This window comes from Macaca mulatta, chromosome 5 (genome assembly GCF_049350105.2).
Source record: "Macaca mulatta isolate MMU2019108-1 chromosome 5, T2T-MMU8v2.0, whole genome shotgun sequence".
Classification (NCBI taxonomy): domain Eukaryota; kingdom Metazoa; phylum Chordata; class Mammalia; order Primates; family Cercopithecidae; genus Macaca; species Macaca mulatta.
Window position 1 is genome coordinate 145969868 of NC_133410.1, and position 23532 is coordinate 145993399.

The window sequence follows — 23532 nt, forward strand, 5'->3', positions numbered from 1 at the left end:
GCATGCCTGTGCCAAGGTATCTCATGTACCCTGTAAGTATATTCACCTACCGTGAACCCACAAAAGCTAAAAGATTTTTAAAAAGTAAAAGTTTAAGATAAACATTAAATTATAACTAGAGATTGAGCCATAAAAGCAACTCCTAACAAAATGTATTTTGTTGAAAAAGGGATTTGGCCAAAATTTCAAAAAAATTTCTTCTCATCTTTTTCTTCATCCCAACCAGACATATAAAAATCAAACAAATGTTATTAATGCAAATAAGATATTTGAGGATCTTCCCTGAAAAACGGTGGTGAAATAAGGAACGTTTATGTCTTGTTTGCACCAGCTTCAAACTCGGTAACCACATGTTTCTGCCCTCATTTCAGAGAAGGCTATTCCCACTATGCCCCTTGCATTCTCTGACATATCTGATTTCAGAAATACAACTCTTTATCAGTCAGTTACAGTTAACCTGAAGTTATACTAAGATGATCTCTCTCATATTCAGTATGCTTCGGTAGTGCCAAACAAATTTCCATCAACATTGATAACTGTTTATTCCAATTAGCACCTATTCCAGCCATATTACTGCACAGGGTAATTTGATACACGATTCCTATTTTCAGATGAAAGAAGGCTCAGAGATAAAACTGTTCTTGTAATTGTCATCATTTGTGATCCCAGCCCTTTACAGTCTATTTCCTAAATAGCCCTTTCCATTTTGGCAAATTTCTGTGCCCTAATACTTTTTATAGCTACTTTTATCAGCACTGTACTCATTTATGTTTTTTTGTTGTTGTTGTTCTCATTTCTCCCTCAATATTTTCTGCATTCAGATTTCATCTGGCCCATCTAATGCTGCACCTCTGCTTATTTTGTATTTAAATACTTCTCCTTCAATTTTGTACTACATTTGGATTCAGGATGAAAGAAGAGTAGTCCATTAACTACAGATCATGATTGCAATTTAGCCTGAAACTAAATTAATAACCTACTTAGCTTTAAAACAAAACAAAACACAGAACTGCTGTTCAGAAATGTATCTTACTATGCATTTTACTAGCTATATTAAAAATATCTTTGTTAGATACTTATACAGACTCGGATGTATTACTGTTGAAAATAATAGATGAGGGATTATATTGCCATTTCCTCAGGTCTTTAAGGAATTAAGAAGTATATCGACTAATGAATGACTAAAGAAAACATGGTATACATATACACAATGAAATATTATTCAGCCATAAACAATAAGGAACACCTGCAACAGCATCGATAAACCTGGAAGACATCATGCTAAATATGCTAAGCCAGGCACAGAAAGATAGATACTGTATAATCTCACTTACATGTGCAATCTAAGAAAGCTCAACTCGTGCCGGGCGCGGTAGCTCACGCCTGTAATCCCAGCACTTTGGGAGGCTGAGGCGGGCGGATCACAAGGTCAGGAGATCGAGACCATCCTGGCTAACACGGTGAAACCCGGTCTCTACTAAAAATACAAAAAAAAATTAGCCGGGTGCAGTGGCGGGCACCTGTGGTCCCAGCTACTGGAGAGGCTGAGGCAGGAGAATGACGTGGGCCCAGGAGGCAGAGCTTGCAGTGAGCCAAGATTGCGCCACTGCATTCCAGCCTGGGTGACAGAGCGAGACTCTGTCTCAAAAAAAAAGGAAAGCTCAACTCATAAAAGTAGAGTAGAAAGGTGATTTCAGGAACTGGGAAGGTGGGGGACATGGAGAGATGCAGGTAAAAGGGTGCAAACTTTCAGTTGCTAGATGAACAAATTCTGAAACTGTACAGCATGGCAACTAAAGTTAATAATACTGAATTGTTTACTTAAAATTTGCTAGAGTGGATCTTAACTGTCCTCAGCACCCCTCCCCCAACACACAAAATGGCAACTATGTGTGGTGATGGGTGTATAAATTGATTGTGGTAGTCATTTCACAATGTAGACATAGACTCAATAATCATATTGTATATTTGTAATATATTGAAATAGTGTCTGTTATACCTTAATAAGGTTGAAAAAATAAATATAATGGTCAAACATGTTTTTAAAAAATGTATACAGACTTTTCTCTAGTTACTTGATCCCCTCTTGGTAAATCTCAAATGATTATATACTGTATTCAAAACTAGTAAATGTAGGTTTTACTTCTGGCATGAATGCTAAATTGTAATATGACCTTATACAAGCTACTTTATGTGCATGACCAATTTTTTTAATTAGTCAAATGAGCCCATAGTCATATTCTATTCATTGCATATTAAGAGAATGCAGATGCCTATCCAAAAAAGAATGATGAGGAAAGCAGTCTCAGAAATGTGCTATAGTGTAATATACAAATAGTATTAACACGTTTTAAAAGGCAAAGTTAGTATTTTATATCAAATTCATATTTAAATATAATGATGGCTGAAGACAGTATCACTAATATATTCCATGTATTTGTGCATAGGTAACATTAATTACAATTCCATTTCAAACCAAGAGGACACCATTTTGTGTCAATATGGCTCAAAACTAATTACATTACTTAGTATTTTAAAAAATAAAAGATTATAAAATTATTAGCATATTATCCTTTTTTATATGCTCAACAATAAATGACATATTTGGCTTAGAGTATCTTTACAGTTGTATTTGAAATATAAAGGAAATATATCTCAATCAACTCTTCACTGGGATCTCCACATGTCTATAAGAAAAAAATCTGTAATCAATGAAAACCTATCAGTCTTGATTCAATAACTAGAACTTGGGTGTGATTACAAAAATAAGTTAATTATAAATTTTGATTTATTCTTTTTTTTTTTTTTTTTTAAGAAGGAGTCTCGCTCTATCGCCCAGGCTGGAGTGCAGTGGCGGGATCTCAGCTCACTGCAAGCTCCGCCTCTCGGGTTTACGCCAATCTCCTGCCTCAGCCTCCCAAGTAGCTGGGACTACAGGCGCCCGACACCTCGCCCCGCTAGATTTTTGTATTTTTTAGTAGAGACGGGGTTTCACCGTGTTAGCCAGGATGGTCTCGATCTTCTGACCTCGTGATCCGCCCGTCTCGGCCTCCCAAAGTGCTGGGATTACAGGCTTGAGCCACCGCGCCCGGCCCCTGATTTATTCTTTAAGATGAAATCAATAGTAAAAGAATATGGCAGACTGAATATCAGATAGCAGTGAACTTTAACTGCAAGGTAGGCACCTTGCATTGTTTGTCTTTGTGAGAAGTATTTTACTGTGATTAGATAGAATTCACAGGATAAATAATCACTAGTTGTTGTATAATTGTATTATTTGTGTGTATATTTATGTTGATATTTTGCTTGCTTTGGTTCACTTAGAATAGTCAAATTTTATAAAGTTGTCAGAATTACTCAGTTCAATGATCAGTTTTATGTGTCAACTTGGATAGCCATGGTATTTCGTTTTTAGTCAAATAGTAGTCTAGATGCTGCAATAAATTTATATTTCAAATGTGATTAACATTTAAATCAATAGACTTCGAAGAAGACAGATTACTCTCCCAAATGTGAGTGGGTTTCATCCAGTTGGTTGAAGGCCTTGAAAGGAAATTTGCCTTTAGATTGCCTTTGGGCTAGAGTCTAAAATATCAACTCTTCCCTGACATCTCAAGCCTGTCATCCTGACCAGGAGATTTTGAACTTTCTAGTCCCAATAATAAAATAAAATCTCTATCTCTCTCTCTCTCTGTCACTCTCTCTCTGTCTCTGTCTCTCTCTCCCTCTCTTCCTTGACACACACACACACACACACACACACACACACACACACCCCATATTGGATATTGATATTGTTATTTGGGAGAACCGTGGCTAATACTAATGGCTAATACGCTAATACATATGTGTATGCCAGACAAAGAGAGAGGAGGAGGAGGGAGAGAGATGGAGACAGAGACAGAAGTAGAGCAGCTATACTTGCTTAATTGATCTGTTTCTTTGTAGCGGGAAATATTCAACATTCATAACTTCATGTACAGAGCAAAAAAAATAGTTGAAATGAAGACAAAACTGACTGTAAAATGTGTTTACAATATGATAAACTGTGTTATTTCCATTCCAATAAGTTCATATGGGATTTTTAGTGAGTATTTAAAGAAATCTACCACCCATAATCAAAGGCATCAAAACGAGGAATCCAATATATCCAAAAAGGAAAATAAATGTGATAAGGACAGGTTTTCTTTCCAAAACAAGTAAGTAAAAGCTAAAGTAAATAGAATATCCTATGTCATGGCAGCAGGTAAATGCTTACTAAGTTTTTCTAATAATAAATGTTCTGCACACATTGATAATTTATATGTTTTGGGTATGAACATCTGTGATTTAATCATTGTTTTTCCAGTAGAACAAATGTAAATCATATTTTACTTTAATTAAATCATTAAAGAGAAAATAGCCAAAAGCATAAGGCTTTTGAGAACGCTGATTTTAACCACATCACTAGGAATAGAATAGTACCTTGTTCTCTTTATAGCTGTGTTATAGCTCCCTGAGTAATTCAATTACAGCACAGCATTGAAGCCTAGCTGCATAGTATTAACTGTAGTTAAGCTTTCCAGTCTCTAGAGGTCTCTGTACATCACTTTTTCACTCACTGCCATCCTTGCAGGAAAACAGACACTTCAGCATTGTCTGGACAGACTGCAACTCTCTAATGAACTTAAATGTTTCACTACTGTGTTTTTCCCCATCCTCATATATTCTAACATAAATTAAAAGGCTTTAGGTACAGCCAAAACAATTAAAAGAGAAAAGCATTTTCTATTTATTTTTAAAATTTATACAAGGGGAATGTTTCCTTTTTGTGATTATCTCAGGTGTCCCTATTCTGAAACTGTTTCGGCTACGTTGTTTCCAAAAGTGTACATAGTACTTATGATTCTGTATAGTATTATATATAGTACACAGGGTTTAATTAGACAAATATTCTTTTCATTTATAAGTGCTTTAGGATGAGAAAGACAAATAAATGCCACAGTTCTTCATGAAATTACCTCGAATGCAGCATGAATATTGAATTCAATACTTGAAGATGATTGGCTCTTTCATTAACATTCTCATTTTTTACTAAAACTTTGGCACATTATCAAGGAATAAAACTTGCGTATAAATTAGCATTTGCCACTGTGGCTTAAATCCTGAAAATGGCAAATAAAGTAGAACCTTGTCCTCTAGGCTTAAGTTTCATTTTACTTAGTTTCTTTAATAAGATTGGACAAACCCCTCCTTCCTAGGATTCTGGTTTATGGAGAAAACTGCGTCACGTTGTGTGACTTGCAAAGCAGGTCATATCTGTCATTTGGGGTCGGGGCCAGCAGGAAGCAAGCAGTATATTTTGTCATAGTAAGCAAAAAACATCAGTCCATGGAAGATCTAGCAGTGCTGGGGCAAGGTTTTGGCCAGAGTTCTATGTTATTGAAAAATGCTATTTTGGACATATGTAGAGTTATTTTCTAATTTTGGTAACAATAGTTATGATCAAGTATCTCTTTGATTACAAAAGTTAAATCTTAGGATATACTGGACACTAAGAATAATACATATCCTAACTCATCTAATCCTCATAATAATTCATCTTGTAGGTGGTATTATTAATAACTTAATTTTAAAGGTGAAAAAACTGAGGCAGATAAAGCTTAATAAATTTTCTCGTAGGGCTGCGTTGGTAAGTGATGGAGCTGCATCAGTCTGTTTTCAGAACCTGGACCCTTAACAACTATATTCAACTACCTCTCAGGTAGATAGATCCTTCCACAAATTATGTGAGGAGAGACATGGGATCAACCAGTTGAATCAGCTGAAGGAAGTGCCTTTCCAAGTTTATGGTTGAGACCAGAGCCAAAAAAGAGAGAGCAAAAAACAGTGCAAAAACTTCAGAGGCTTTCTAATCAATAGCATCTCTGGCAAAATGGCTATTTTATATAGATATTGTCCCATTAACTATAGACTTTTCTATGCTTAGAGCAAAATATTAAAGTAGTATTCCTTCTTACATCTTTACTTAGTGCTGAAGAGATGTCATCTATTTTTTTTTTCATTTCTATGAAAGATAAAAGAGATTGAGAAAGAGAGAACGTTTAGAGAGATTCGTGCCACATCTACACCTGTTTCATTGGTCTGTTTCTTTGAACAGGACATATTCAACATTCACAATTTAGAGCATGGAGCGAAAAAATAATTAAAATGACTTCAAAATGGATAATATTTGTAAAGTATGGTGTATCAATATTTTGTGATAGAAAAAGTAAAGGCATGAGTTAGCCAAAGTTCAAATAAAAACTTTCACCTTTGCTTTTGTGTGACCTTTAGTGACTTCCTTGATTAGTTTAATTCCAAGTCCTCTCTTCTATAGAATGGGAAAAAAATATTAATAATGATGCCTCACCAATAGCTTGTGAAAACAAAGTAAAATAAAATTGCAGTAGAATGCCAAGTAATCAATATTAAAATTATTACTACTGTGTTGATAATGGTAATATCTTACATTTAGTATTTATACTTAAGTTTGGTATTTGTCATGTGAGCAAACACCATAATCTCCTACTTGTTCCTGTTCCCAAGATGTTCTTGCTGATTCCCAGTAGATGATTTTACAACTTCTTTTAGTGAAAAGGCTCAGGTCCCACCAAGGAATTTAGAATATGGCCTCATATTCAGCAAGTTCCACAAAGTTCCGCCACAGCCTTTGCTCTTGTTTCTCTCACATTCTAGTTAGAGTTAATGTGAACTTTCCCACATCCTTGCTGATAATTACTAATCTTAAAATTAATTAATTCTGGCCCCTCTGATACACCAAAATCTCAATGGACAAAAATACATACCACAATTTTACTCCACAAATTAACTTTACTTAAGTTAGCAATATTACTATGCTGCAGGCTTTAAATCCAAAAAACTTCAAAATCATTTGACTGTTGAGTCCCCTTAATTACTTTCAATTATCATAAAATGTTGATTTTTTTAATTGAAATATTTTGTTTTCTCATTCTCTCCACACTAGCAGAAACTGTTCACATGCAGTTTATTCCTATCTCAAATACACAAATTGAAATGATGCCTTATTTAGATAAGAAGTGTTCATTAAAGACTTGATATTTGGCCAATTAACGCTTTCTGGGTACTGGCAGCTATAAAGACAAATATAATATAAAAGTTGAGTTCTTGTCTTCAAGAAGTTTAAAATTTATATTCAGAGACAAAAACTACAAATACAGTAAGCTATGAAATAATGTAAGTTCTAAAAGAAAGTAGACTAAGGGAAAAAATTCCTCATTACTATTGATAGAAGTTTTACATTAAATCTCAGGTAGTTATCAAAAGTTTTTATTTTGACCTTACAATATAGATAGAAGTTGGACAAGTATAACTGAAGATCAGATTTCTCCATGAAGAATGCCATATAAACTAAAACTTGGTAGAAAAACCATGGCTGCACGCTGTTTAGCTATGAAAAATATCTTTACTATTCTATTTTGAAGCAAATTTGAAAGTCAAAAAACTAGACAGTTTTAAGATAGTCATGCTTTCATTCATTTGTTTTGCCATTATCTGATGAAACAAGTAGAAAAACGGAAGATCACACCATCTAGTACTTACAAAATAGAACTCCTCCATGCATGAACACATTTCCCCAAAAAGACATTTGGGGGAAAGATGAAGTCTCTTTAGGAATTTAAAAATTACAAAAAGAAAAACATAACCTGTCCAGTGTCTGTAAATTGCTGCAGAGTTCATAACATAATCTAAATGAATGTGGATGCCATATTTGGGTATTTCCAATATATGGAATATTGAGACAGATTTCATCCAACAGTTGCATAAATTTTCCTGAAAATATGCTAACTTTTAAAGGGAATAAAATGAAATGAAAAGATAGATAGTCATGTTCATTAATCTTATCTGTGAAAATAAGCTCCATCGTTGTCCTCTCTGTAGAGCCAGGGTGTAAGATCCTGCTTATACGTATTAAATTTATATACTTTACTATTCTGGCACTTGCCTATTATTTGGCACCGCAGGGTGTCTTAAATAACTCAGGCCTAATTTAAAGAAAATGAGCTTAATGATCTCTACAAATTCTTTCAAAATATAGGACTCTGAATAATCTTTTGCATTTACTATAATCAAAAGATATTTAAGTAGATCACAATCAGTCATCTGTAAGATCTCAAGTTTCTGCAATGTTAGTTTTTATTTATATGACTTTGTTTTTGTTCTTCCTCCTCCATCCTTTGCAATTTAATCTTTAAATAACCTATTTAGACATCTCTGATATTAATATTTCTCCTAGAAAATATGATTTTCTGTGCAGGCAAATTGGATTTTCAATGATATTATTAATCTTTCTACAATTTCCTAGTCTTCTGGCTCTGATTTCTTTAATTTATAAACACTTGCATTTTGTCTATGTCCTTGACATTCTAAAACAGATAGATTTCTATTATAAATTGTGAGCACTGCAAAGCAAATGTGAATAGCAATTACCTATAACCTTGCAATCTTTACATATGCACACCCACAAAAAAATTTAAACATGATTTCTTAAATTTACCACAGAAAATGTATGACTTGAAAAGAGCAGTCATCTCCACCCTTCACTTTATCCACACACATGCACAGATTATCTTGGTTAAATTTTCTCACAGATTTTAAATTTTCTAAACACAGAAGACAAGAGCGAGGTAGGGAGTAGGCTGGTTTGGGTAAGTAGATAACAGAAGATAAGTAAAGTCGGCAAGCAGATGACAATCACATTTGTGGAGTATATTTTAAATTGACTTCAATTTTACATGTGTTTTAACTCTTTCCAGATATTTATTACATATACAACACTAGTATGTTGAGCAGATGAGCACTTTTAATGTATAGGGACACATAAATGTACACTTTTCAACTACTGATTAAATTGAAGCCAACAACAAAAGTTCCAATGAAATCTCACCACCTTGTAGACCTACTTCCAGAAGTGGTACCCACATAATTCTGATCATCCTCCTATTGATATGGATGAACCCTGTGTTCTTAAGATTTTCCTTTCCTCTAGATCCCATTCTACCGTACCAATTTAAGAACATTGCTCCAAAGATTCATGTGTCTTTGGTCTGTTTTAATATCTCCCCTCTGTGCTAGTAATTCTTATGAATTAAAAACATCATATTCACTTTATAAATGAAAAAGAAAAAGAAGAAGAGAGGCTTCTCTTGACTTCACTTTCTCCTTCCTATTTATGGTAACTTCTTAAGTGTTACACTCTCCATTTCCTATTAGATTATTATTTTCCCATTCTCTTTTGAGACTATTGTAACAGCTTCCATCAGCCACACTTCCTGACTCTTTTACAAATCATCAGGGACTATCAATATTGCTAATTCTAACCATCTGTTTTCTGTCAGCAATCTACTTGATGTATAAACATTATTTCACCCAGTAGATTACTCCCTCCTTCTTTAACCACTTCCTAGACTTGACTGACCTTGGTTTCTGCTGACCATACTCCTGTCCTTTCCTCTGACATCACCAGCCACTTCAAGCCTCTCTCCTTCTTTCTTCCTCCTTTTCTTTGCCTCTGTTCTACATATACTAACTCATCGGGTAATCTGATTCAGTGTTAGGAATTTGAATACCATTTATGTGTAGACAACTTTCAAATTTATAACCCCAGTATAGACTTATCTGAGTTCTGGCCATATACATTTAAATGCCAGGAAACAGATACAAATACATGTACACACACACACACACACACACAAACTCCTAGATAACTAATAAGCAAATTACACTTGACATCTTCAAAACTGAACTTCACACCTTTACCAGATGCAACTGCTGTCAAAGTCTTCCCATGACACAAATGGCAATGTCATTCTTCTATTTGACTAAGCCAACATTCTTGAATCGTCTCTAATACCTCTCTTTCTTTCATAACCACATCAAATCTATCAAAAATTTTTCAAAAATAACCCAAATCAAATTATTTTTTCTCATCTCTATTACTTAAAAGCCACCATCATCTCTTACTTGGATTATTGTCATGACTTAAAGCAATATCCTAATCAGTTTACAGTCTAGACTCATCACAGTGCTCAGAATCTATAGTGATGGTGATAGAATCTAATTTAGCACATCATATATCTGCACAAAACTGTTCAACATCTTTGTTTGATATATTAAGCCGAATGATCTTATGATGTTCTAAATGCTAACAAAAGCTGGGTTTCAGTTAACTTTTTGAACTCATTTACTATTCTATCTTTGGCACTATTTCTCTGGTCACAGTAACCCCCTTCTTGAGCTCACTAGCTAGCCATGACCCAGTCTGGATTGTTCCCCTGAAATCTTCAGGACTCACTTGGCATACTGACATAGACCCTTGCTGAATATCCAACTTCTTAATTTACACTTCCTTAGTGTATATGCCTCTGTTATTTTACTTAGATTCAGAATTTAAATTTCCTTAAATCTACATAATAAGGAATTCGACCAGATAATAAAATGGTGTTTTAAGTGCTCATTGAAACTTTGAGGTTTTTATAAAATTGGAACACAAAGAGAAAAGCTGGAATAACTAAACTCTGTAATTTTAACATCTCAGAAATGTCAATGGAAATGAAATTTCAATGTTAGAGGCTTACTGTGTGCAGGGGGGAGGTGGGAGACATAAATTAATAATCAGTGGGCATAGTTTTGCTTTCCAAATACTCTTTTTATTGTTGCTGTGTAAGACTAGAAATCTGCCACAGCTGTTAGATTAATGGCCAGAATTTCAGAGTTTAGAAGACACAATCTCTTCCTTGTCTTTATAAAAATAATGTTAATAAATGACTACAACAAATTACTCCAGCATTTGAGAGGGGGTAGCCAGAGCATTGATGGATAAAGACCAAGAACCACTGATACAACAAATTTCATGACCTGTAAAGACCTTGCTTACCTCAGTGCTTATTCTTATCCACAGAATAAAGTGTACACATTTAAATCATGAGACATGTTCAGTCAAACTGGGACACAGAGTATGAATAATTCTTTAGTCAGAAAAGAAGGCCACTTGAAAATATTTTTGACTATACAAATTAGTTGAGCCTTGAGGCTTGTAGGAAAATAATGGTGTAATATTCTCATAAGTATAGCTAATAAAAGAAGGATTAAGAAGTACAAATGGCATGGTGAGCTTACCAGATCTCCATATAAATTAACTGATTCATGGGTAGAATTTCAGAAGAAAACAGAACAAAATTATTTCTGATTCGCTATCCCCATGTTGCTTATTGAATGTGGTGATGGGTGGTGCCTATCATATGAAAACATACAGTAATAAGATGTGTAAGAATAGCTCTGATTTCCCTAAAAAAAAGAATAATTCTGGCATTACGTAATCAATATAAAATATGGTTTGTGATTAAATGACCTAGACTATTGAGTATAGAACTCTTAATTCCCTTTAACAAAACTTCAAAAAAAACCTAATTTTGCATGTATTATAAAAGTCTAAAAATCCAACTGCATTTTATAAAATTTATAAAATCCTATATTTTTAAGAATGGAAAGAGAAGTGAAGTGGCAAATCCTATATTTTATTCTCTCTCCTTGTGTGCTGCTTATTCAAGTAGATACATGTTTTATTCTTCAATAAATAAATACCTACATACAACAGAAATAAAAGTTTTAATCTTATTAACTATCAAATGGCTGTTTCATCCTTGTTTTCTCCCACCCATTTTGCTTCATCTTTAACTATATTTTTATAATTTGAATCACAAATGTGTATGTTTTCAGATACTGTCAGGTATAGAACAACTGACATCAGAAACAAGAAAAGTCATAGCTTATGGCTTAACTATATTTTTATAATTTGAATCACAAATGTGTTTGTTTTCAGATACTGTCAGGTATAGGACAACTGACATCAGAAACAAGAAAAGTCATAGCTTATGGCTCCCTAGTGCTTGTTAGTATAAAAATATAATAATAATGCATATTTGTCAGCCTATTCCCTGGCATGTTTTTGTTACAAATAAATAAATTAAGATGGGAGTGTGATTTACTTGAGCAAATATGTGGTGGCAAATACATTCTAGGAAAAAAATAATGATCAATCAAACTCCATTATTCTTAAGAAACCAAAATCCAAAAGAAAAATGAAAGTAAACTAAGTAACTGTATTTCGCTTACATTCAATCTAATTATTTGTTTACCATGGATATAGTTTTTGAAACTAAAATTCACAGATTTATTTTATGAAAGTAGAAAGCTACTCATGTACCCAGGGTTGGAGAAGGTTTTGTTTTTCTTAGGCTTGGCCTATTTACATACAGTGCTTCCCAAGCAAGTCAAGAGAAATCATTATGAAACATGAAAATAAACATTTAATTGCTTATAGTAATACATAATTACAAGCACAAGATATAAATATTCTGTTTCTATGCTCCAAATTTATACAGAGATCTAATAAAGTACATAAAATATCAAGCTAAAGAGCTACCTTTGATTTATGATAAAATAATGAAGAAAAGTGGAAATCTACAACTGTGGGACAGATAGTGAAGGCAAATAAGATATTTCTAGACAATCAGACTACCTTTTTAAAATTGAAATTTTGTTGTTTGAGAACCACCAAGTACCAAACATCCAAAGTTATATAATTTTTATTAAATCAAACCAAAAATTAAATAAATGAGTTTCTATTATAAGAAAAGCCTATATTAATTGATGACTTAGAATCGATTTCTTCCTTTCATGATTTATTCCCCAGCGATCAGACATCTGCATAGCCATACAATTAAGATTTTAAAAGAGCTATAAGAGAATGGTAATAATTATGATAGAATAACAGAAATACTAATTTTAATTCAGATTCTATGGTTATATCTGGAATCGTAGCCAATGCAACTTTCAGCCAAACAATGAAAGATCATACCAAGTACTAGGATGAGTGAGCTTTCTTCTGTGAACAAAAAGGAAACAAAGATTTATTTAGGTTTATCATATGAAAAGTGATCTACTTTTAATATGTCAATACAGAGGTCATGTGGAAAATGAATTAGAGAAAAGAATGACAAGATGCAGAAAGACAAAGTAGAAAGTATACAGTTATTTCAGGAGATGGTTGGGCCAAAACTGAAGTAATTGAATTAGGTGTAGAAAATAGGAAAATAATAGAAGTTTCCTATGGATCTTGCCATATTCCTTTATTCTTCTCCTATATATGCAACTTGATCATTTCACAAATAACACTGAGGTACTTTCTTTCATGAATGTTGATGACCCTGAAAATGATATATCAATTCTAAGCCTCATTTCAATTCCAGACCCAACTGTATGTTGGGGAGTTATACCTAAGAAAACACTCTAGATGGCAAACATTTATGTTTCTTGCCGAATCTTATCACTCCTCACAATTGCATTTCTATTCTTCGTATTGAAATAAAATTAACTTTTCTCTATATAATCATCTACTTAAAGTAGTAATTGAATTAGGTGTGGAAAAGTCATCTATTAATCAATCATCTACTTAACCAATCAGAAACGTAATACCACAAATGACTACTTTTTCATCTTTGCATCTTTAAAAACAATCATTAGTGTTAATATTTAGTAAAGATTCACAGAGGAAAAAATAAGAGTCATCTTCAAGTCAACTCCTTGGCAAATATAAACAATCATGATTTTGACAAATAGTCTGATCCATAAAATTTTACACCTTTTTTTTATAACTGAGGTATTTTTTTTGCAAAATATGCTGTTAGAATTTCTAGCCACTAATAGGTAGTGAAGCAATCTTGATAAGCAAAAGAAAAAAGACGAAAGTAAACATGCAAAGGAATAATTATTTGTATACAAGAGAAGAGCCCACAGCACATCTACCACTGTTGATTCTTGTTTGATGAACACACATATATTAATTTAATTTAAAAATGACGTTAAATATTATAAAGAATACAGGTTTCCTTTGGAGCGGCCCTCTACAAAAGTCTCTAAGACGACATATAGAAGATTATTCTTACCTGTTAGTCTCCACTTCACTCAAGTTAAACACAGAAATGTGGTCTGACAGTCAAAATATGTTACAAAAACATCACATCTTTATTATGATGATCTGTAAACAAACAAACAAAGTATAATATATCCATTATACCAACATTTTCTGTTATTAACAAGCATTACTCACTATTGAATGAGCTTTTATGTATTAAGAAAATAGATCTAAATTTTATCATAACTTTTATAAATAATATAATTCTAAATGCAAATCAGAATCAAATATAAGAAAACTAGAAAAAACATTTTCGACATTAAAAATAATTAGGTAGTTATCCGATTCTAAAACCACATTTCAGCATTTTTAAAATCAGTGTACATTTTGAATAGATTTTTCTACTTTGAATACAGACTGTATATTTTTTGTTAGGTACTTTTTACTTGATAGTTCATCTTACAATGAGTGATATCTTAAAATTTATAAAATACAATATAATAAATGTTCTATATATATCTTGACTTTTAAACAATGTATTCCTCAAAGGTTTCTATTATTTTATGCATGAACTTCCTTTATTATTTTCTTTCACTATGAAACACCAACTAATTTAAGAACAGTGAATACAAGGAATTTTAAGATTTGTCGCCTGAAGCATGATAATAATTTGTAATTTTGCCTCAAATGAATTAAGTTTATGTATCAGTTTTCCATTTCCACTCATTTGATAAGTAATAACATAAAATGCAATTGAATATTCAAATAATTTCACAAATGCTGCTGTACAAAGATAGCTAGTAGGCAGCAGTACCATTTGATGACTCAAAATGATCATTCATTGGCTGGAATATCACAGTCAGAATTTGGTGTAAAAATAATAGATTAAGAGTGCTGATGCTTAGTCTATGGAAGTGTTGGCTCTATAACATTTAGCATATTGAAATGAATGTCAACACATAAGATATTATTCCAATTTAACAATTAGCTCCTTTTTAAGTGTGATGTGCTAATATACTACTGCTTTTGACATACATGGAACTCTGTGATTGCAGATTATTAGAGGCAAGTATACATAGAAAATATTTTTTAAATGGTACAGCGGTAGCATCAGCTACCGTGCATGCCAGCTAATCATCAACCTTGATAATGAGAAATAAATGGCTGCCTCATTATTACTACAGGAACTAATGGCATCAACTATGTATATATATATATAGGACTGTGTATATATATATACACACACCCACAGAGAGAGACACGCTTCTTTTCCTCAGTAATTAATCCATGCTTACTATGTGAACTTATGCATAATATTTTAAACTTGTGTAGTGAGCTTAAGTACAGGTTCTGTATAACAGATATAGAGGAAAACAAATCTGAGGAATTTTGCAACATGCTGTATATCATAATTGTCTAAAAACAAGGCAGACATTGCAACTTAATGTTTTAAATTCAGGTCGAGTGTTCTTTCCACCTCTTTAAAAAAAGCAGTAGTTTAGTAGCAGCAGCTTGCTTAGAATTATACACACTTTAGATTTCTATAATATAAAATTCAGTAATATGTGAAAAACCACATTGACATGGTTTGGCTCTGTGTTCCCACCAAATCTCACCTTGAATTGTAATAATCCCCCCTTGTCAAGGGTAGGGTCAGATGGAAATAACCGAATCATGGGGGCGGTTTCCGCCATGCTGTTCTCGTGATAGTGAGTGAGTTCTCAGGAGGTCTGATGGCTTTATGAGGCACATCCCCCTTGGCTCGGCACTCATTCTCTCTCCTGCCACCCTGTGAAGAGTTGCCTCCCGCCATGATTGTAAGTTTCCTGAGGCTTCTGCAGCCATGTGGAACTGTGAGTCAACTAAACCTCTTTTCTTTATATAAGTTACCTGGTCTCGGATATGTCTTTATTAGCAGGGTGAGAACAAACTAATATATATATACTTACTAAGATGTATTCATTTCAAAAAGTATGGGAGTGCAGTAGTTAATTATTCAGGTCTAAAGTTAGACTGACATGGTTTAAGTTTTCTCATTGCTAATCACTGTCTAGTGTACGATCCTGGTTAAATACCTACATCTATCAAAGTCTCAGTTTTCTCATCTACAAAATGATGCAGTTATCCCTACCTCATAGAACTGTTACTAAAAGCAAGAGAGATAATAAACAGCACTACTAAAGTGTCTGTTACATAAGAAATGCTCAGGCTGGCCATGGTGGCTCATGCCTGTAATCCCAGCAATTTGGGAGGCCAAGGTAGGCGGATCACCTGAGGTCAGAAGTTCAAGACCAGCCTGAGCCAACATGGTGAAACCTGTCTGTACTAAAAACACAAAAATTAGCCGGGTGTGGTGGCTTATGCCTATAATCCCAGCTACTCGGGAATCTGAGGCAGGAGAATGGCTTGAAACCGGGAGGTGAAAGTTGCAGTGAGCCGAGATCTTGCCACTGCACTCCAGCCTGGGCAACAGAGCGAGACTCCATCTCAAAAAAAAAAAAAAAAAAAAGAGAAATGTTCAGAAATTGTTATCTGTTATGGAGTGTTATCATCTGTAAAAATAGAAGACTTATATGAATACTGAAATATAGATTCTGAAATTGTGAAACTGTAATCAGAAGACTGACTTGTAATCTTCGCCCTGTCATTTATTAACAGTATAAATCTCAGCAATTATTTTACTCCTGTAAATGTTGGTCTGCTTTTTTCTAAAATAGACACAATGATGTTTGTCTTGCAAATATACAGGGTTATTTTGAATGTCAAAACGAGTTCAGGATGGTGACGGCATATGTAACCTCTATAGTTCTGTAAGATACAAAATGGAAAACATAAAGTTGGAAAACATAAAGTTGGAAAACTGGAGAGCCATAGTAGCAATGGAGAACTTCCAAATCACCTGAAATAATGATGTAAAAGTAAATTTTAGGAACCAACAAACTTAATAAAATCTTTACCCAGCTTTTCTAACTGAATATATATTTTATTAACCCTAAAACTAAAAGGAAAAGGTTAAAAAATTCCAGTAAAGCAAAATTAAGCCAAGAACATGTACAACTTGCAAAGTCAACAAAACACAATTTTACTTGTGTGTTGTCCGCACCCTCATTCCAGCTCATTAACATTTTTTTCAATGTGAATAATTTTCATCTGCCCCTGGATACAAATTTTGGCATACCTATGGCTTTTCCTTTATCCTTAGGAATATCAGGTCCTATGATAATTTACATTTCACACAATTTCAATTGTGAAATTAGAATGAACAATGCCAAATATAAATTAAAACGCGGAATCTAACTTTCATTTAAAATTTTTCCTCTTGGAAAGTGAGACCTTTTTCAAGTTTGTTCCGCCTAGAAGGGAGAAATGATCAATCTTTATATCTTTCCTCTTTCACTGTTTCCTCAGTGGTTTTTCTGTTATCATTTTGTTGACTCTCATCCCCAAGTCAGTGGAAGAAGAAGGTGCTATAATTTTCAGACAGTTCTTGCTTATCTGAATAGTTTGGCCATTCCTGTGCTTGGCAGATGAAAAAAGCTACACTTTCTTCTGGGCAGAGTCTACTGGACAATTATTTCCCAAACTCTCTCGACCAGGAAGGTTGCACTTCCATCCTGGTGGTCATTTACAAATCCTTCTATACCTTCTGTGTGTTCAGCAATTTATACACAGACTCTTTCAAGAGAGTACTCCTTGTCCCTCTGGAGTCCTAGGAAATAAAAACCAAGACAACCCCAAATCCCTCACCAGTTACCTCTTTCTTCTTTCTCTCTTTCTGGTTTCAAATTGGGCCCATGCAAAACATTTACTCATCTGTTACCTAGATAACCTAATAGAGATGGACTGTTAAAATGTGACCACACTCCTCTCTTCTGCTACTAAAGCCAGTCCTATAAATTTTGTGAATCAAATCATTCTCTGGTTTACATTCTGCTTCAGCCATGTTACTTTTATCAAGCACAAATTTTTCTTCTCTCCCAATTGCAGCAGGCAGGTCAAAGTTTCCAAGTAGTTCCATTTCCTATCACCTCATCAGGCTGAGGCGTGAAGGTAGCACCATTCTTCCATGTCACTCTGAGACTCCTTTCTGCCAATAAATCTCCTCCATATTCCAGCCACTCCTCTTACAGAACCCTAAGCTAGCTAAAGTTTCTTAAACCATTTCCTAAATCTAGATTTCTTAAATCTACATGGGAACATTTTTCTTACACTCAGTTCTAATGTCTGCTGTTGTACAGTTGAACTTGAGACAGGAAAGAGCCATTGTAACATCCTATTACCTGTAGATAATCCTGCTTGCCACACACATAGAGAAGCTTTGCAGGTGCTGAAGTATCTCTTCAATATGAAAGCATATGTCATAAGCATAGTTCAGCCCAGGTTTCTAACAAAGAATTTCTCCCATGGAAAGCATGATATGGTATCACAGCAAATCAGCTAAAGACAGGAGATTGACACAAGAAGTAATTTCCTCATAGATGAAATAAGTTTCCAAAAGGAAAAAAATTCAGTAGAGGTTTACTCAGTGGAAGGCAGAGAATACATTACATATTTTATACATAAGCCAAATTTGTGTGACAGAAGATTGTCTGTGTGCAAACCATTAGATCGATCCTGTATCTACACATGTACCTATATTGACTATCATTGCACTCTCTGCTGGATCCAGCACACGCAGAAAGCAACAAAACACACTCCAAAATTTTGCCAGAGTTTTCTCAAAGACAATCTCAACTGTCTCCTCTGGGACTAGATTTTATGTCCCAAGTGCCGCACCGGTTCCTGGGCTTTCACTTTCACTTTTTGCTGCTTAATCCAGCAGTCATTCCCTGACCAAGTGAGAGATTAAAAATAAATATGGCAAACGAGGAATGAATATTAGGGATCAATCTTCCAATGGGACCTACTCCTAGAAGTTCTCTTTTTCTTAATAAAATATCAGTATGCCATTAAAATTTATTTCCAACTTTGAATTAGCCAGTACAAAAGCAATCAATGCAGTCTTTATAAAGTGAGGGACTTTAACCACTCTTCAATTTGTCCTACTTTTGATGCTGGCAAAACATCAATCAATAGATAGAGAAAGCGAGAGAGCGTAAAAGCCCAGCAGAAATAATAACTAACACACATTTGTTTGGGATTTTTATTTGTTTGATTATTTGCCTGTTTGCTGCATATTTGCTTGTTTCTGAAATAAAGGGTAATGTAACTATTTCTCAATCAGAAGCAAGATACAAATGAAAGGAGATATTCATGCAACCAATACAAAGACTAAAACAAGAATTAAGGTGCAATCATGTAGAACAAGGCAACAGAAGATGGAGTAAACCAGGACAAAACCAATAAAAAACATCAGGAACCAAATGTGAAATCTGACTCCAAAGATACATGCAACTAGAGAGTGATATTAATCTGTGTGTGTGTGCGCGCGCGTGTGTGTGCGTTTGTTTGTTTTTTGAGACAGAGTTTCACTCTTGTCACCCAGGCTGGAGTACAATGATGTGATCTCAGCTCACTGCAGCCTCTGCTTCCTGAGTTCAAAGTATTCTCCTGCCTTGACCTCCTGAGTTGCTGGGATTACAGGCACCCATCACCATGCCCAGCTAATTTTTGTATTTTTAGTAGAGATGGGATTTCACCATGTTGGTTAGGCTGGTCTTGAACTTCTGACCTCATGTGATTCACCTGCCTCAGCCTCCCAAAGTGCTGAGATTATAGGCGTGAGCCATCACACCCAACCAAGAGTGATATTAATCTTTAGTACGAAAACAGGGTAGCCAGAAGCACCACATTATTTAGTTGTCTAACTGAATGTATGTCTTAATCATTTGCTAAAGTTGTGTCATTTTACCAAAGTCTTATCAGTAATTCTATCCAAGGAACTGTTTCCTTCTTATGGCAACCTTGATTAAAGCAACCAAACAAAACATCACGATAAAGAAATTCCTAACCATCTGTAGAGACCCTTCATGATCCAAGAAAGGGAGAGATTAGTTTCACCAGCTAACAAAAGTAGCTTAGCCTTACCAACACGTGCCCTCAATCACAAGTTAAACTCTTTCTTTACTTTAAAAATATTTTTGCTGAAATATTATTGTTTTTGCAGGTGTGAAATAGCAAACAGCTGTGAGAAAATAATTGCATTCCTTTCAAAGTTTCAGATTTACTCTTGGCTTTGATCTTAAATGATCAAATCCTTGAAGAGGACATGTGCAAACATTTTAAACCTAATTTATAATATCCAGTTTCTAGTTGAGAGAAGAGGAAATTAATAAATAACATTCTACAAAATTATTTTATGGTTTTCAAAATTAATAAAATAGCCAGATAATCTTTATTGTGACTATTTTAACAAGGCAGGAGGGTATTACAATGGGCTCATTTTGATTATTAAATCTTACAAAAACTTTAGATCTGGTTTCTGTTCTCAGAAGATAGGATTATTTTTTCTTTTCTACATCATTTGGTTTGTTTATTCATATTATCTGGGTTCTTTCAAACTGAAGGTGAAAGTGGCCAAATCATTCTGGTTAGCATAGGTGATAAAATAGTATTGTAAGTGAAATATTATTTATTGCCAAATAAAAAGGAATAAGAGACCAGGAGAGCATTTCAACAGGTCTCATGAAAAATTCAAACATTTTTCAGGATACAAGAATAACTTTTCCATTACTGTTACTCAGCACATCTATTTTGATTCCTTTCTCCCTGGTCTCTTCCTATTAAAGATTACTTTCACATATTCCAGACGCAAAACACAAACCTCCACTGTGAGGATCTGATTGTTTCCCTTTGTAATTTCCCAATTTCATGCATATTCGTTGGATATTATTTTCAGACCTCGCAGCTGACTCATTTATAGATAATTGCCTGTGCTTCATTTGTCCTGATGTCTTCTCCAATAATCTATAAGCCTGAGATGTGGAATTCAGAAAAGGCAGAGTAACCAATATACAAGGAATCACCCACAGCTGATTTGCCATCCCATGTGCCTTATTCCTACTTTGTAGATGGTCTTAGACCTCTACGGTCTTCCAGTTATAAACAGTCACTGAGCAAAAGTCTATAAGCCTGAGGTGTGGAATTCAGAGAAGGCAGAGTAACCAATATACGAGGAATCGTCCACAACTGCTTTGCCATCACATGTGTCTTATTCCTATGTTGTAGATGGTCTTAGACCTCTATGGTCCTCCGTTTAGAAACGATCACTGAGCAAATACTCTGCTGCAGTTCCTGTGCTGCAAGAATGGAATACTTTCAGAAACAAAGACATAAATCTTGTTTTCAAAGAACTCCTGAGGACAGAGGAAAGATACTTAGGGGAAAAAGAACAAATACACTGGAGAGAGGGGAAATACTGATAAACATACATGTATAAGGTTAAAAAAAAAAAAGGTAATGAACTCGTGAAAATTGCATGGACAGCAAGATGGGGAGGAACTATCCAAGGACTCACAGAGGTGATAATAATGAGAAAAACTGCAGTATGGATAGGGATGAGGGCCTGTGGGTGGCATAATGAAAGTTATCTCAGAAACAATGAATTCAAGAAAATTCATAAGGCTTCTGTGGCTAGCAAGTAGACTATGGATGAATAAATTGTGGAAGATGAATCTGAAAATAAATTTGGATAGAAGTGAGAAGTTGAAGGACCTTGCGTACCACATAAAGGACTCTCAATTTTTATCTTATAGGAATGGACAGTATCGTGATTTTATACTGAGATTCCACGTTATTAAATGCATAGATTGATTTGACTTCAATAACCAACTTCTTAAATCTAAATGCTTAGTCTCCTTAATTGCTATGCTCCTCACTGCCCCTACACATGGGGCATCTTACATCTGAGCCTTTATTTCAGCAGTTTGCTTGCCTGAAATGCCCACCCCATTACTTTCTTTCAAACTAAATCCTTTAATTATTTTCAAACCTATGTCAGTGACATGCCTTAAATGTCACCTTCTCAGCTTTCTTTCTCTGTGCCCAACTTATTTTTTTCCTGTTAAATAATTTATATATAACTTTTTAAGAATATTGTAGATACTTGTAGCTTGCAACTTTGGGTGTTCAAATAATTACATAGAATATGATTATTTCTTTAACTTTTATGTGTGTCTGGAACAGCTCTAAATCTCATCAACATCTTTAGTGGAAAAACTGATGCATGCTTTGAATTGTTTCTTTAGATTGTACTTTTTTTTAACATAAAATAATCACGATTGATTCTCTTAAAAAACATCAGGTTGAAAAACTATTATGTAAGATTTTTTTCTCTATGTAAATTCACACAACCAAAACAAAAATATTTTTGGTTATACTATGTATTTTGATTTTTGAAAGAGAGAGAGAAAAAAACCTACAAAGAAGGAAAGCAAATAATTAGGAAAAATGAGCAGTTTACAAAGAGAAAAAAACTAGTCAGCAAGTATGTAAAAATATACTCAAGCACATTGGTAATGAGGAAAGTAAAAATTAAAACTACAAGAAGGCATCATTACACACTCAGCAAATTGCCTGCTTTTATGCACCCTAGTGGGATTGCAACTGGTAAAATCACTTTATGGAGCAATTTGGCCATACTCAGAAGTTTTGAGTGTGCTCTTAGTCTACACCCAATAATTCTCTCACGTGTGCATGAGAAGACATGTACACAATATTTATTGAAATGTTTTTTGTAACATTTGTAAACAACCTAAATATCTTACCACACAAGAGATCCAAAACTATGATATACTCATAAAATAGAATATTTTATGACAATTAAAATGAATTTTAATTATTTGCAATTTTAATATTTTATGACAATTAAAATGATACATATATCAACAGGAATAAACCAGATCTCAGAAGTTAAAGTTGCACAAACAGGAAAGTAGCTCAATAATATAATCAAATGGAGATCATTTGTAAAAGTTCAAAAACATGTAAGACAATATGAAATGTTACTTACACATGCAAATTAATTAGCACTTGGGGGAAGATGACTAAATTCATAATTGTTAGTACCTATTAGGAGAAATGGAGGAAAGAACAGAGGCAAATGAAATTGGAGAAAAATAAACAGAAGAATAGGGTCAAGTTGATCTGTATCGTTTTATTTCTTTAACAAAGTGTTCCGCTGGGCGTGGTGGCTCACGCCTGCAATCCCAGCACTTTGGGAGGCAGAGGAGGGTGGATCACCTGAGGTCCAGAGTTTGAGACCAGCGTGACCAACATGGAGAAACCCAGTCTCTAATAAAAATACAAAATTAGTCGGGTGTGGTGGTGCATCCCTGTAATCCCAGATAACAGGGAGGCTGAGGCAGGAGAATCACTTGAACCCGGGAGGCAGAGGTTGCAGTGAGCTGAGGCTGTGCCATTGCACTCCAGCCTGGGCAACAAGAGCAAAACCCCATCTCAAAAAAAAAAAAAAAAAGAAAAAAAAAAGTTGCGAAGTAAATGTGACCAAAAAAATTATGATGTGAGGAAAAATTTAGGAGTTAGTATGTGATTGTGTGTCTTATTATGCATATATTTGTACACATTTGGAATACTCTATTATAAATGTTGATAATAAA

The 23532-nt window shown here is 34.2% G+C and overlaps 1 long non-coding RNA gene across 1 annotated transcript in view; it reads right to left on the reverse strand.

Annotated features, from left to right (window-relative positions):
- The window catches only part of LOC144341005 (uncharacterized), a 29692-nt gene extending 12129 nt beyond the window's left edge, over window positions 1–17563 (reverse strand). Inside the window, exons 1-2 of the long non-coding RNA XR_013417566.1 lie at window positions 15592–17563; window positions 14007–14098 (exon numbers count right to left, since the gene is read on the reverse strand). This is a non-coding gene — a long non-coding RNA (uncharacterized LOC144341005). The remainder of the gene's footprint in view (window positions 1–14006; window positions 14099–15591) is intronic.
- Window positions 17564–23532: the final 5969 nt, after the last annotated feature.